Source organism: Ruditapes philippinarum, unplaced genomic scaffold (genome assembly GCF_026571515.1).
Source record: "Ruditapes philippinarum isolate M1 unplaced genomic scaffold, ASM2657151v2 ctg18392_1_1_1_1, whole genome shotgun sequence".
Lineage (NCBI taxonomy): Eukaryota > Metazoa > Mollusca > Bivalvia > Venerida > Veneridae > Ruditapes > Ruditapes philippinarum.
In genome coordinates this window covers 21,707-38,071 of record NW_026860363.1, presented here as the reverse complement: position 1 = coordinate 38,071, position 16,365 = coordinate 21,707, and positions in this window count along the sequence as shown.

The following is a 16,365-nucleotide window of genomic DNA, read 5'->3' as shown; positions in this document are numbered from 1 at the left end:
GTTAAACAAAACAAAGCATTTGGTCATATAATGTAAAAATATTTTTAAAAAAATGAAGACAAAAAATTTAAAATAGAAACACACAACTAAACAACATTTTCATCTAACTTTAATAAAAGCTAATATTCCAATAGTTTGATAAATTTGTCATAATATTTTACAGACATATAAAAAAAATAACTCCTTGCAATTTTAAAGTACGACAATAAAATTATAAAAGAATATATGTTCCCTATTTGGTTTTTTTTCTATTCTTTACTTTTTCACAAAATTTTCACAAATTTTAAAATTTTTAAAAAGTCTTTGCAATTGACCTAGTATAATTTTATAAAAAACGTTATAAAAAATAAAAAATAATTTAGATTAGCTTATATACACAAGAAAAAAAAAAAAGGGTTTGGAACTTTAAAAAACACAAGAATAGACCTTTTAAAAAATTTATAAAAAAACTTTTGTTACTTAAGTAAATCATCATAAAAATAGACAGTTAAAGCAGATGGACACAGAAAGGTTTTCTATTGAATATAAAAAAAACTTTTTTTTATTAAACATCCAATGGTCAAGAAAAAGCAAAAAAGGGACTACCCACTTATGATTCAGAATTTTTATATGAATTGGGCAAAAAATTGAAAATAATATGTTTTGAAATATGTCTTAGAAAACCCTATTTACTTTTAATACCCCTTTCTATGACAATTTCAAACAGGGCTTAAATGACTAAAATATATAATCTGAAAAAAAAATAAAATTTTGGTGCTTAAATTGAAATAACTCAACATCACTAAATCCGCTCATCATTTTATTTCACGGTAATGGCATATTTCAGTGATCAGGGGTTAAAATTTGGGTTAGAATTGACATATTTTATTCAAAACCTAAACAACAAAGTTTTTGTGCAAAAATCTAAACTATAGATGTTTAATAAAAAAAGAACAATATTTTACAAACTTCTGCAAAAACAACAATTGTCCATTTAAATTTGTGCATAATTGTTAAAACAATCATCATTTTCTAAATGTTCTTTTTTGTTGAAAAAATAAATTTTGAGTTACAATTAAAGATACTTTTAAATTTAAAATTTTTGCCAAAAAAAACATGTAGAAATTTTAACTGAAACATGAAAAAAAATGAAATTTAAAAATCATTACCGCGAGGGTTTAAATGTGACATACTGTTTTCAAAATGGCCGCACATGGGCTATATCTGCCAAGTAAAACTAATTTTGATTTAAATATATTGTTTTTTCCTTGTGTCATATAGCAGAAAAAAACCTAAATGTTAAAGTATATGACATTTTTGTAGCGTAATTTGTTTTTGTTTTTTTTCCCTATTTTAAGTTTAAATCCCGGTGAATAAAAGGCGAAACGGGTATACATTTGTACCTCTAGTGAAACATATAAAAAAGTAATAAACCGAAATAACCATTTTACCTGTTTTTTTTTTCTTTAAAACACAAGACAGACTTTTCCCAATTCCCCGTCCACGGGGATCAAAACCTCAAAAAATCTTACATCGAAAATCGAATTTTGGGTTTTTTGTCCCTACAAAAAAAAGAAAATTGATGCTTTAGTAAAATAAAAATAAAGGAAAAATGCTTTTAGCAGTATATACAAACAAAGTTTTAAATCAAATAGGTATACCACTTTTTTATATATCCCTAAGGGTGTTCCTTAGGGGAACTTGATTAATAAAATGTTTCCTGCTCTTTTCCCGGGCCCTGTAAAATTTGTAAAAGGGTTTTTTAAACTTTTTTTAGCTAGCAAAACGGGCCCCTTACAAAAAAAAATCAAGAGTTTGACATAATTATTAAATTTTTTTAGAGAATACTTTTTGGGGGTTGAAAAAAGAAAAATTAAACGAGGGGCTATTTATAAAGGGAATTTTAAAGGGGAATTTCATCTTCATTATCTTGAGTTGCATAAAAGGTCAGCTAGATTGGATTAAACTAAAGTGTTTTTTTGTGGAACCCCCAAATTTGGGGCCTTTCTTGCAAATACGGGTTTCAGATACATTTTTCCCAAAACGGGTTATAGGCCCATCTAAATAATAACAAAGTAAAAAAAAATGTTTAAATTTTAGTTTAAAAAAATTTTTGGTTTTAGTTTGATGGGGGGGGAAAGCTATATCTTAAACCACCCCTTGAATCTTTTATTTTAGAACCAACCAGTACTTTTGGGGCAATGATTTTCAAGTTTCTTGCACAATGAACAAACAGTTGTCCCTCCTTAGAAATGGCCCAATAATGTTCTCTAGGGTTGGGGTTAAAACAAGAGCTGTCCGTAACAGCGCGCTCGACTTTTTTATTGCTTGCCAATAAAAAAAAGTTTTTGCAGTAAAAGGCAATACAAGAATCTCTGTATTTTTAAAGTGAAACAGATGGCCATGAGCATTAAAGATATTTAGTGAAGAATTATTTTACTGATTTGTGTGAACTTGTCCACCAATTTGTGAAATATGCATATACTACTGATTTTAATTTCAAGTACAAAAAGAGAATAAATAAAACTAGGTTGTTTGATACCCTTGCAAATATTACAGCAATGTTTATATGACATTGGAATTTATGGGTATAAAGTGAACAAGTGGATAGGAATGAATTTTTTAGATTTTTTAAGTTTTTTAGTGCTTGCCTATAATACAAAACATTGACAGTTAAGGGCCATAATTCAAATAAAATCTTTGACAGAATTACCTTCTCCTGGACATGTTTGGGAATCATGATTGTAAACAAGTATTCCAACTTTCAAATTAATATCTCAAACAGTTCAGTCAAAAAGTGGACTGGTACTAAAAACTTAACCAAGATTCTAAGTCGATAAAAGGCCTTAATTTTTTAAAACAAATCCTTGACAGAGTTACCTTCTCTTGCGTACAGATGGGGGTAATGATGTGAAATAGCATTAAAAGTTTCAAAGCAATATCTCAAAGGGTTAAGGCAATAAGTGGATTTTACCCATATTCAATGTATTTTCTAAGTCAAAAAGGGGCATAATTCTGTTCAAAAACCTTGACAGAGTTATGTCCTCTTGTCTGTTGATGAAGGTCGTGATGGTAAACAAGTATGGTCAGTTTCAAAGCAATACCTCCAATGGTTTTGAAATAAAGTGAGGTGGTACAAAAAACTTAACCAAGCTCAATACACTTTCTAAGTCAAAAAAGGGCCATAATTCTGTCAAAAACCTTGACAGAGTTATGTACTCTTGTCTGTAGATGGAGGTTATGATGGTGAACAAGTATGGTAAGTTTCAAAGCCATACTTGTAATACTTCTGAAATAAAGTGGGGTGGTACGAAAAACTTAACCAAGGTGTGACGCCAACGCCGACGCCGACGCCGACGCCGGGGCGAGTAGGATAGCTCCCCTTTTCATAGAAAAGTCGAGCTAAAAAAATATAGCTTTCAGACTATGCCCCTTGTCTAACAACGTCAAAGGGTTGTTGGCACGACAATAATGACACAGTGATCATAATAGCTTGACATAATGGAGCAATGGATAATTCTGAAATAATATCCACAAGAAATCATACAGATAGAGGAAAATAATTTAAATATTTAAATGATAAGAAAGTATAAAGTCAGATAGTAAGCATAAACACTGAGCCTGACCAGAGGTTATATTGACCCGCTGCTAAATCTTAGTTAGTTGCAAATTTGGGGTAGGGTAAGTCCACTGTAAAATTAAGCTGTGCAAGAATAAAGAAAATTAACATACATTAATTTCTCTACTAATATCTTAATATATTATTTCACAAATCCAATGAAAAAAAAAACATTACACACAGAGAATTGGTATTAAGTTGGGATACTTAAATATGCAAAAACTTCTGTTTGTATTTAATCGAGCTATAAATTAAGAGCTTGTATATTTAATGTTGAATGGTGAAAAATATTCATACATTCCATAATACACATTACATAATTATAGTAATAAACATGCTTAACATATTTACTTACTTTCAATTTTTAACAACACCATGTTAACTGAAATCCATCAGATGTCAATGAAGAAAACTCTTCAAATCCTCTGCGCAAAAAAACTGTGTTTTCTGTAAAATGAAATAAGTTTGATTTTCATAACATAAACAAACATTTGAATGATATCTTATTAAATATCATAACCCTTATTTAAAGATTAAATATCTGAAACACAAAAGATCCAAATAATTTTTTTTTTAAAAAGAATCCCAGTTGTGCAAGGTTCAAACTTGCAACCAAAACCTTTCAAATAAATCAACATGTGCTCTAAACCGCTGTGCGCTTACCGAGCTGGAATAGCTTTACAAAAGTTAAAGTACTAGACTTTCTCACATGTGTGTATTCCCCTCATATGTGTTACTTAGCTGTCCTAGTTGATGTTATATTAATTAGTTTTTATTGATTCATTTTTGTTGTTGTTGCTTTTGCTTTTATTGGGGAAGGGTTGGGGGTTCAATAGTTAATAAAATTAACGCACTTACCTGTTCCCATGCTAGTATATTTGGGTCTTTCTGCAGGTCTCCTTGGCTCCAATTCAAGTTTACAAACTCCTCTTTTGTTCTCTGAAGAAAAAACTAGGGTATCAATTGTTAGAAATCAAAGTCAATGTATTTTCTAAAAAATATGCATTCTGCATTCACCATAAAATACATTTTTGGTTGTCTAAAAAAATTTTTTGTTATCACATAATCGAAAATATTAAAAATTCAAAACAATGAAAGTTTAACATCAATTTCTGTTAAATAAATGTCTTGCCAAGATGTATTGTTCATAAAAAAACAAAAAACAATTGTTTTGTTAAACATCACACTAAATTAATTTATCTGCCAAATTTCTTCACAATGAACCTTTGGATTATATGAAAATAATCAAAAAATAGTAGTATAAAACTAGCAGCTGAAAATGATTGTGTTAATGAATCATAGCCACCAGTGGATAATTGTGAGAAAGAATATTTGCGTATTTAAAATAAAGTTTTAATGTGTTTAATTTAAAACTTAACTGTTGCATCTGATAAAAGGTAACACAACAATTTCCCCCCACTGACAATTCACCCCATAATGAACATCCACACTTAAGTGACAATTCGCCCACTTAGTGATTGAAATTGTGTGTGGTTTGGATATTTATTAAATGCATATATTGGTATAAATATTTCTTTAAGAAATAATATACTCAACATCCACTAATTCCGCGTCAACACTTATCTCGCGGTAATGGGCATATTTTCAATGTGACCAGTGTTAAAATTGGTCAGAATTGACATATTTTTATTTCAAACACCTTACAAAAAGTTTTTGTGCAAAATAATTAAATCTATAGATTTTACGTAAAACTGAGCAACATTTTACAAACTTCTGCAAAAAAACAACAATAGTCCGTTTAATTTGTACATACGTCTGAAACAATCATCATTTTCTAAATGATCTTGTTTGTTGAAAAAATAAATTTTGAGTACAATGTAAAGAATACTTTTTTATATTTAAAATTATCAAAAATAACATAAAGACAATTTAACTGAAACATGAAAAAAACTGAAATAAAACACCATTAACCGCGAGTTAAATGATGACATACTGTTTTCAAAATGTCCGACACACGGTCTACATCTGACAAATTAAAACTATTTTGATTGAAATATTGTCTGTTTCCTGTGTCATATAGCAGGAAAAAATGACTAAATGATTACAGTTTATGACAGTTTGTAGTCGTGAGTTTATTGTTTGTTCTTTACTGTTTAAAGTGTTAAGTACCGTTGACCTAAGAGTCACAGTATATATCCTAAACGTGATTTTATCCCTCAATAAAATCACTGTTTGGAGTTCAAATGCGCAGGAAATATATCGTGAGGGCGTAGCCCAAGTGATATAATGATGCGCATCCCGAACGACAAAAAGTGATTTTATCAAGCGATAAAACCCCCAATTTTGATACATTATTTCGAAGTCTAACACCACATAACAAATAAAATGCTGCATACCTGATATGAAGCAAATTGCGCCTGATTTGTTCTGTACTTATTCAGCGCTTTGCATTTTATAATGATTACGTATATGTTCTTAAATATAGAAAATGTCACCAGAGATTTTATTTGCATAATAACACACACTTGCATTCTTCTATGTTCAATAGGGTAAAATGCGGGTTGTGTTCAGAATTATAGATAACATTTCGATTGGAGACAGAATAAGAAAAAATTTTTGTTTAACAGACCATATAATTACTTATCGCAATTAATAAATTACCTAAAGCTAATTAATAAGTGATCATTGTTTATTATGCATATTAGGCCATCCTTAAAAAAATGATTGTTTGCGAAACGCGACCGACTCACAAAATTTGCCCCCTACTCAAATTTTTTTTCATGGTCTGGATAAAAAAAAATAATTTTAAATCAGAAAATTGAAAATTATGCCTTGTGCTTTGTTTTTCGTTCTTTTAAAGGTTAATAGAAGAAATAAAATGTAGGTCTTATTAAATTAGAATTCAGTTATCAATTTATTAATTTTTTTTTTACCAGATTATCAAAAGCTATATATGTCCAGCATTTTGAAATTCCATGTTTATTTGGGAGTACAAGTTCAATAAAAAAAAAAAATCGACCTACCTACCCACCTTGAAAATTTCTGGGTCGGGTTACTGCAAACAAACATTTACTTAAGGATGGCCTTTATTGCCATTTGGTGACTTACAGTAGATGGTTATTCATTATTGAAATAGCACATATTTTCCAGCAATTCTATGCATGCTTAAAATTTACATGTAATATGTCATTTTCTAAAACTAGAAAGTTATAAATTTAACAAGAGGGGCCATGATGGCCTTGAGGTCGCTCACCTGTATATAGCCCCCCCAACCCCCACCCACCCCCCAACGTTGCAGGGCCAATTTAACCCAAGGGCTTTTATTTGCACAAACTTGTAGACACCCATAAGAAGATGTTTCATGCTAAACATCTAAGCTCTAGGCTCATTGGGCTTTTTGAAAGAAGATTTTTTTTAAAGTTTTTACTATACACATATAGTTAAAAACAATGACACCCCTGGGGCCGGACCAGTTTTGACCCCAGGCCTTTTATTTGAACAAACTTTGTAGACACTTACTAGAAGATGTTTCATGCTTAATATATAAACTATAGCTATTTGGGTTTTTTCAAAGAAGATTTTAAGTTTTTGCTATCTCATATAAAGAAAATCAATGACTCCCGGGGCGGGGCCAATTTTTACCCCAGGTCTTTTATTTGAACAAACTTTGTAGACACTCACTAAAAGATGTTTCATGCTTAATATCTTAACTCTAGCTATTTGGTTTTTTTTCAAAGAAGATTTTTTAAGTTTTTGCTATACACATATAAGGAAAATCAATGACCCCCAGGGCGGTGCCAATTTTGACCCCAGGGCTTTTATTTGAACAAACTTGGTAGACACCTATTAGAGTATGTTTGATGCTAAATATCTTATGCCATAGCTCTTTGAGTTCTTTAAAAGAAGATTTTTTAAGTTTTTACTATAATGCATATAGGGAAAATCAATGATCCCCGGGGCAGGCCCAATTTTGACCCCAGGGCTTTTATTTGAACAAACTTGGTAGACACTTATTAGAACATGTTTCATGCTAAATATCTTAGCTTTAACTCTTTTGGTTCTTTAAAAGAAGATTTTTTTTAAAGTTTTTTTCTATATGCATATAAGGAAAATCAATGACCCCCTGGTGTGGGGCCAATTTTGACCCCAGGGCTTTTATTTGAACAAACTTGGTAGATACCCATTAGAACATGTTTGATGCTCAATATCTTAGCCATAGCTCTTTGAGTTCTTTAAAAGAAGATTTTTCAAGTTTTTACTATATGCATATAGGGAAAATCAATGACCCCCCGGGGTGGGGCCAATTTTGACCCCAGGGCTTTTATTTGAACAAACTTGGTAGACACCCATTAGAACATGTTTCATGCTAAATATCTTAGCTCTAGCTTTTTGGTTCTTTAAAAGAAGATTTCTTAAGTTTTTACTATATGCATATAGGGAAAATCAATGACCCCCCGGGGCGAGGCCAATTTTGAACCCAGGGCTTTTATTTGAACAAACTTGGTAGACACTTATTAGAACATGTTTCATGCTAAAAATCTTTAGCTCTAGCTCTTTTGGTTCTTTAAAAGAAGATTTTTTAAGTTTCTACTATATGCATATAGGAAAAATCAATGACCCCCCGGGGCGGTGCCAATTTTGACCCAAGGGCTTTTATTTGAACAAACTTGGTAGACACCCATTAGAACATGTTTCATGCTAAATATCTTAGCTGTAGCTATTTTGGTTCTTTAAAAGAAGATTTTTTAAGTTTTTACTATATGTATATAGGGAAAATCAATGACCCCCCCGGGCGGGGCCAATTTTGACCCCAGGGCTTTTATTTGAACAAACTTGGTAGACACTCACTAGAAGATGTTTCGTGCCAATGACTAAGCTCTAGCTCTTACGGTTTTTAAAGAGAAGATATTTAAAGTTTTTTCTTTCGGTTGCCATGGCAACCAGAGTTCTGCATGGAATTAAATTCTTTGAACAATTTTTAAAGGTGACCACCAAAGGAACATTCCTGTGAAGTTTGGATGAAATTGGCTTAGTGGTTTATGAGGAGATGTCATTTAAAATAAAAGTTTACGGACGGACGGACGACGGACGGACGCCGGACTAAGCGATCACAAAAGCTCACCCTGTCACTTTGTGACAGGTGAGCTAAAAAAGTAAGGCGTCTATATAGATGATGTAGTATTTTGCATACCTCCGAATTTTCTTTTTTTGCAAATACAGAGAATATACATTTAACTGAAAGATAATTAAGAACATGGTAGCATGATGATTATTTAAGTTTGGTGAACCGTGAGTATCAGTATTTTAAATATTGATAACTTGTCAGTGACCAATTTCTGTTCTGAAAGATATTAAATTAATTGACATATATGTTTACGATTAATTCAATGTTTTTTTTCAACATATAATTACTTTCTTATAAATGTACTCATGTAATAATGTTACTTTGATAAATTTAAAATCCGCAATGGGGCCTTAACTTCATATTACTTGTATTAAGAAACATTATAAAATTATTAAAAAAAAGAAAACAGTTTGTTGATTACTAAAGAAAATCATTGTTATTATCATACTGTGGCGAATCGTTATTTAACTGTGGCGAATCGTTAGTACTTTGTGGCGAATCGTTAGTGTGGCAAATCGTTTACTAATTCCTTCAAAATAATCAATTAAAACATATCTTTTGTAGAACCGACCCACGCAAGTTTAAATAAGGCAAAAACAACAAGTCAGAGATTAACAAAAATGGCGGATGAGATACATGTATTCGGAACATTGGCAACACTTTGATGTTGAACACCACCAATTCTTTCATATTTATTTATTTATTGCATTCCCTATATTTGTGAAATAAAATGTTCTCTTTATATAAATTTATATATATATTTACATATATTATATATACATGTATGTCAAATATTTATATAAAAAAAAATGGGTATTGCAAAAACATGTGTTCATTACGAAAATTGATTAAAGAACGCATATCTAAAACATTTGTCACACCTTTAGTTTAAACAATTATCTAGGATTGTTGTAGAAATATTTAATTGACGCCGAAATAATCCTTTAATTCTCTGACAATGTGATCAACTGTGCATAAGAGTTCCCTCACAATTTGATACAACTACATGTAGTTTTTTTCACTTTGTTTTGTGAATAATGTGTTATGTTATTTTGGAAATAAAACATGTTGAGATATTAATAATAAAAAAAAGATATTATAAAAACAAGCTATTTTAGTAAATAGAAATAACGAAGTTTTTGTAATTTTAGTAATAAAATATGTTTTTATGACTGTGTTTCTATTCAATAACAGCTGATTTAGTATTCTTTTTCAGGTTAAAGTTTTAAAAAATGTTAACATATGTACACTGTACGTGTATGTAAATTTTGTAATACAATATTTTTGTTATCATTTGTCTTTATTCAATAAAAGCTGTTTTTCGTATAATTTTCCAGTTTATATAAATAACGAAGTTTAGCTTATCTACAATGTGTAATGTAATTTTGGTGAAAAATGTTTGGTTTTTATGTGTTTTTATTCAATAAAAGCTGTTTTAGTATAATTAATTTATATAATTAGACAGAAAAATTTCCTGATCTTCAAAACTTCGCGGGTTTGGACTTTTACGTAATATGTGACGTAATTTGATACAATATGACGTAATACATGAGTACAATAAATATATGTCGATAATTACGACCTGTCGATAATACCATACCTTGCTCTAACAAATGAAATATAGAATGGAACTAGAAATGTGTCCATAGGACACGGGTGCCCCCACCGCGCCACTGTTCTGTCAATCTTTTTACTAAGTCAAGGGAAATAACTCTACAAATACTGGATAAATTCACAAGCGAAACCGCAGGTGCAAATCTAAATATGCTGAGCAACCTACCCATAAGGTTTAATGACTATGTCAAATCCTTTTTGAGTAACTTGCGACACAAGTTGAAAATTGCAAAATTTTTCTAAGTGAAGGGCAATAACTCTAAAAAATACTAAATAAATCCAGACGAAAAATACCTGGTGCATAACTGCACATGCTGATCAATATTCCTGTAAAGTTACATGACTCTAGATAGGTCAAATACTTTTTGAGTTACGTGCGACACATGTTGAAAATTGCAAAATTTTACTAAGTCAAGGGCAATAACTCTGAAAATACTAAAAATATCCACACGAAAATACCCAGGTGCACAACTACACATGCTGATCAACATTCCTGTAAAGTTTCATGACTCTAGGTCAAATACTTTTTGAGTTACGTGCGACACAAGTTGAAAATTGCAAAATTTTACTAAGTCAAGGGCAATAACTCTGAAAATACTAAAAATATCCACACGAAAATACCCAGGTGCACAACTACACATGCTGATCAACATTCCTGTAAAGTTTCATGACTCTAGGTCAAATACTTTTTGAGTTACATGCGACACAAGTTGAAAATTGCAAAATTTTACTAAGTCAAGGGCAATAACTCTTAAAATACTAAAAATATCCAGACGAAAATACCCAGGTGCACAACAACACATGCTGATCAACATTTCTGTAAAGTTTCATGACTCTAGGTCAAATACTTTTTGAGTTACATGCGACACAAGTTGAAAATTGCAAAATTTTACTAAGTCAAGGGCAATAACTCTGAAAATACTAATAATATCCACACGAAAATACCCAGGTGCACAACTACACATGCTGATCAACATTCCTGTAAAGTTTCATGACTCTAGGTCAAATACTTTTTGAGTAACATGCGACACAAGTTGAAAATTGCAAAATTTACTAAGTCAAGGGCAATAACTCTGAAAATACTAATAATATCCACACGAAAATACCCAGGTGCACAACTACACATGCTGATCAACATTCCTGTAAAGTTTCATGACTCTAGGTCAAATACTTTTTGAGTTACGTGCGACACAAAAGTGAACGGAAGGACGGACGGAAGGACGGACGGACGGACAAGGGTAAATCTAAATGCCCGCCACTAACGTGGGGGCACAAAAATGTTTTCCATCAACAGTTTGAAAACAGGTGTGAAAACGTGTATTTGAACACGTGGCGAATCGTTATTTAACTGTGGCGAATCGTTATGTGGCGAATCGTTAGTGTGGCGAATCGTTACATTACCTTTTGAAGTGGGGCGAATCGTCACTACAGTGGTGCAAGTCGTTAGTCAGGCGAATCATTTTCTATTCTGATGAAAGAGGGCATTGTTAAGTGTCAGTTGTCAGATTCATGAGTGAAAGTTGGAAATTTTTAAAATCCTGAATTTAGCAATTTTTCTTTAGTTTTACATAGGAAACAGGAGACTTTCAGAAGATTGAAAATCCTGAACTTCAGGAATAATCCTGAAAACTTTCACCCATGCAGATTAGATAATTTCTATCGATACATGTTCTACATAACAGATTACCGGCCACAGATAGCCTAATTAATTCGGCGTGAACGGTTTGACCCATTTTACCGACTTTTTTTTTCTTACTGTCAAACCGTTACGCCTAATTTTAACTGTCATTTTTACTCACGGAAAATCCACCGGCAACACTATCGATAGTTTGGACTGATTTTTACTGCTTAAACCTGAAAGTAACTCCAATGTCCTCTAAAGATCAATAGAATATAAGTTCTAGTACTAACTTCTCCTAGAAAAAAAATAGATTGTACCTGTCTTAACGCATACATGCGATTTATTTCAAATTTGTACTATCTACTCTATCTTCGACGGACATGTTATGACGTCAGCGTAAAAAATCGATTCCGTGAAAGCTGGTAGTAGCTACCAGTGTGTCTAGCAGGTAAGTGTGGGTTACGCATGAAGATTAAATTTAAAAAGAAATATCGGGGGAAATAAATCTATTCTATATCTTTTAATAAATGTGTGCATTATTAAATACTATTGAAAAGTATCAATGTAGATCTATTTAACCTAAAATGCAATGGTAACAAATAGGCTCCGTACAAGTACTGTTGTTTAATAATTTTTAAATATTTTAATACATGTACTCAACATTTATCAATAGGTGGTTTGCCTTCTTGTTTACTGCTAATGACTGCCAAATGTCACTCTCGGATAAAATACTGACTTCATTTATACATGCATATTTATATGACAATTAAAAACGAAAAAGAAATATTGAAGGAAACTATTTGAAATACACTTCAAATTGTTCAGTATTTGTACAAATAATATTTCTAGAGTTCTTTTTCACCGATTGCCGATATATAATACCATATTAAACCTACTGATGAAGTTAAATGTCTTCTTGACATACTAAATCGATTTACTAAAAAGGAACTTTATTGTGATCCAGCCATATGCTGTGTAACTATAAGGGAAGGGTCACATATTTTAATTGAAATAAATTTTAAGTAGAGGATATTAAAAAAAAGTCATTGAGAAGATCAGAATTTTCAAATGAACAGATTAAGAGACTTATACATGTATAAGGTGTATGTCTTGTTGTTTCATACTGTTTTGGTGACACTTTTGTTTGTGTCCCTTGTTGTTTTCTCGTCTATGGTAAGTATCTTCCCTTTGCCCCTAGTTTTATTTCTTTATTTCGCCCCCTCCCCCTTCCCCGAATTTCCTATCCCCTTCCCCTGTGCCCGTTAACTTAGTGGTCCTATTAATCATTCATTTATTTATTTTCTTTGATTTCCTTCTCAGTTACATTTTAGTGATAAGCCTGACCGTGCTCTCCCTTGCGCCCTGTCCCGTTTTCGTTTAGGATCCTCCTGGGCTCCTTGCCAATGGTTCATGTTCCTGGGTGGTGTGGGGGTTGCTTTCATTGAAGCCGCCTTTCCTTGTTCATCTTGTTTATCATATTGTATACATGTAGACCGAACCGTAACAAACAGATAATGATTATCAATACAAGGTTCGGCAAGCAAGCAAAGAAATGTAAAGAAAACAGAAAAATCTTATCCACATATCCACCCTCAAAAAAAACCCACCAAAAAACGCCTGAAACTGCAAAATCGAAACATAAATACACATGAGTGCCAATGACGGCTCTGGTAGGTGCAAGTGCTCCCTTCCGCCGGTTTCAACAGAATTGATCACTTAAACATAATATTAATAATGTTGAAATTTTTAATCAACACCCACAGATGTGTACAAAATACGGCGGTAATCATGGAACTTTCAATGTGACACATTCGAGGTGCCGTTCAATGAAAAGGGGGAACTAGATAACATGAAATTTTAAATGGGTTTAAGAGGTTTTGGTGTCCTTTTGCGACAGTCGTTCTAACATTTCTCCCATCTGTCTTACATTGTTATGCTATTCTACGTCTAAATAACGGTCACTATATTTCCGCTTGCTGCGTTTTTATCATAAACCCAGTCATATCTGTGCGACAATTGCATTTTACTGAGGACTGTCTGAAATTCCATTTTATAGTTTGAAATTTTACGATTTTTTTTTTCAGAATTTTAAAGTTATTTTTGGTTGTTTTGAACTTCTTCTCTTAAATTCTTTTAAACATAATAAACTAGAAATTGATATGGAGTGTAATATAAACTGAAATTTTTCTTTGCTATAATCATAATTCATTATATAAGATGTACCTACAATTACATTGTATTTTCGTATGTGGGAAATCATGGCAGGGTTATAAAATAAATAGGCAGTTCAAAAATTTCACTTAATGATCACAGATGTTAAAAAATCCAACTTTATAATATCTAATTTGACAATTTAAACAGACTTAAATGCAGTATGATCTGACGTCGGACATCATAAACTATTTAATTTCTAAGTAAGGTTATCAGAATTTCCTTTTCACATTTTATTTTTAATGCTGAAATATTTGTGTGTGAATAAAAGTTATTCCTGCAATAATTCATATAAATAACTTAAACAAATTGTATAATAAAGCTTGACAAATACAATCAATTGCAGCCGATAGTTACACCATGGAAATTTTACAATTTTACCCTGTCACCGCTTGCGTCATTTTCCAATATGGCTGCTTTCAATAATTTTCAACGATTTAAAAAGTTAAAGTGGAATATTTAGACTTGTGTTCGACTTTGAAGTATGATAACTAACCTTGCATAAAAAACGGTTCTCTTTCAGGAAATGTAGACCGTTTCTTTGAACAGGCTGGGGAATATTGCCGATCGAGCTATATAGCTCGTTTGAGCTATAATAGCCCGTTCGGGCTATAAAAAGAACAAAAGAAAGCGTCAAATGTCCTTTGAAAAAAACGACTATCCGAAAGCGCATATCCGAAGTATACCTAAACTACTCCATGTTCCCTGACACTTCGAAACGTGACATTGGTAAACACAAGCAGCCTCTGACATGCTGCGCCCACACATATAATGTTGGGAGAATATGTAAATTTATCTTAAATAGTCACCTGCATCTAAATAACTCTTATTTCTTCGTTTCGTACTTTTCCCAACACTGCAAATGTACCGGAAGTAATGAAAATACACGAACGAACACGCAAATGTTGTCATCTTCGTCAGCATCTGAAGCTGTCTAAAAATAGTAACAAATGGTAAAGGGTAGCCCAAAAATATTCTATTCCTTCAATTCTTTCAAATATCCGTTTGTTTACTTTTTTGGTGTTTTTCGGCCACTGAATGAAAAAAATTCGTTTTAACTCAATCATTGTTTTAATGTAGAGGTCAAAGTTGAAGTCCGTGATTTACTATATACAGGTCAATACAAGGTTATAAGGAGGGAATGTTATTTTTGTATACAGTGTATTCATTTTTCAACTGTTAAGATGCCTTCATGCGGATGCAGAGAACATGATGTCATTTGTGATGATGGTGAGTCGGGGCCCATCTTTAAACTAAGCAATAAAAAAATAAAAAAGGATACCATTCACATTTTAAGACAGAAAGAACTTATCAGTAAATATTGTAACTTTGTTTGTGAAAAATGTGTAAAATGGGTCGAAAATGATAATAGGGGTGTTAAACGCATTCGAAATACATGTGAGGCATCTGATGTCATTAAACAAATAAGTGAAGGTGGTTTTAGTGAAGAAGAGCTAAAGGATATTGTTGGTGCAATCGGCAGTTTTGTATCCGATTCTATTTATGAAGATAGTGTAAACGTTAGTGAAAGTTATATAAACCCAGAATTCCTAACATCTTTAAATTTGGAAGCCTGGTTGAAAAACCGTAATTGTATATTAACATCATTCTTATTAAATTGCTCCAAATCCACTTATACTGATAGAAAGAAAGTAGTATGTATAGCCAGTGGCGTTGAAAGTGTGTATAAAGCGAGAAATCAGAAATCAGTCACGCCGTTTGCTTTTGCAAATAACTTAGTGGCCTATTATATAAGCCACAGTAAAACTGTTGTTTCGTTTAATAATACTCACAAGCCTGCTGGGAGCTACAGGTCATTACAATCATGGCTAAAACGAATAGCCACAACACCCTTGTCTCGTGAAAATGAAATGTTGAAAAAAGATTCAATTGTCTTTTTTGATAATAATCAAATTTTAGCACGAAACTGGAGAGTTAATTATAACTACAAAAGCAAAGCAAGTGTTGTAACCACCACAAGCAATATAACATTTCAATCACAGCTGCAATACAATAATTTGTACTCTCCCAGCAACTGGCTGTATAACCCCAACATTCCTATTCGTGAGATATTAAGCTCATTCCTACAAGAAAATGAGAAATCATACACAAAAATTAGAAATGTATTCCTCCAATCAAAAATCGAAAAGATTATAGAGGAATCAACTTTTATAAATGGCATTTTCAAGGACAGAATTAGCAGATTGATAGAAGGTAACGTATTTGTTTATATCA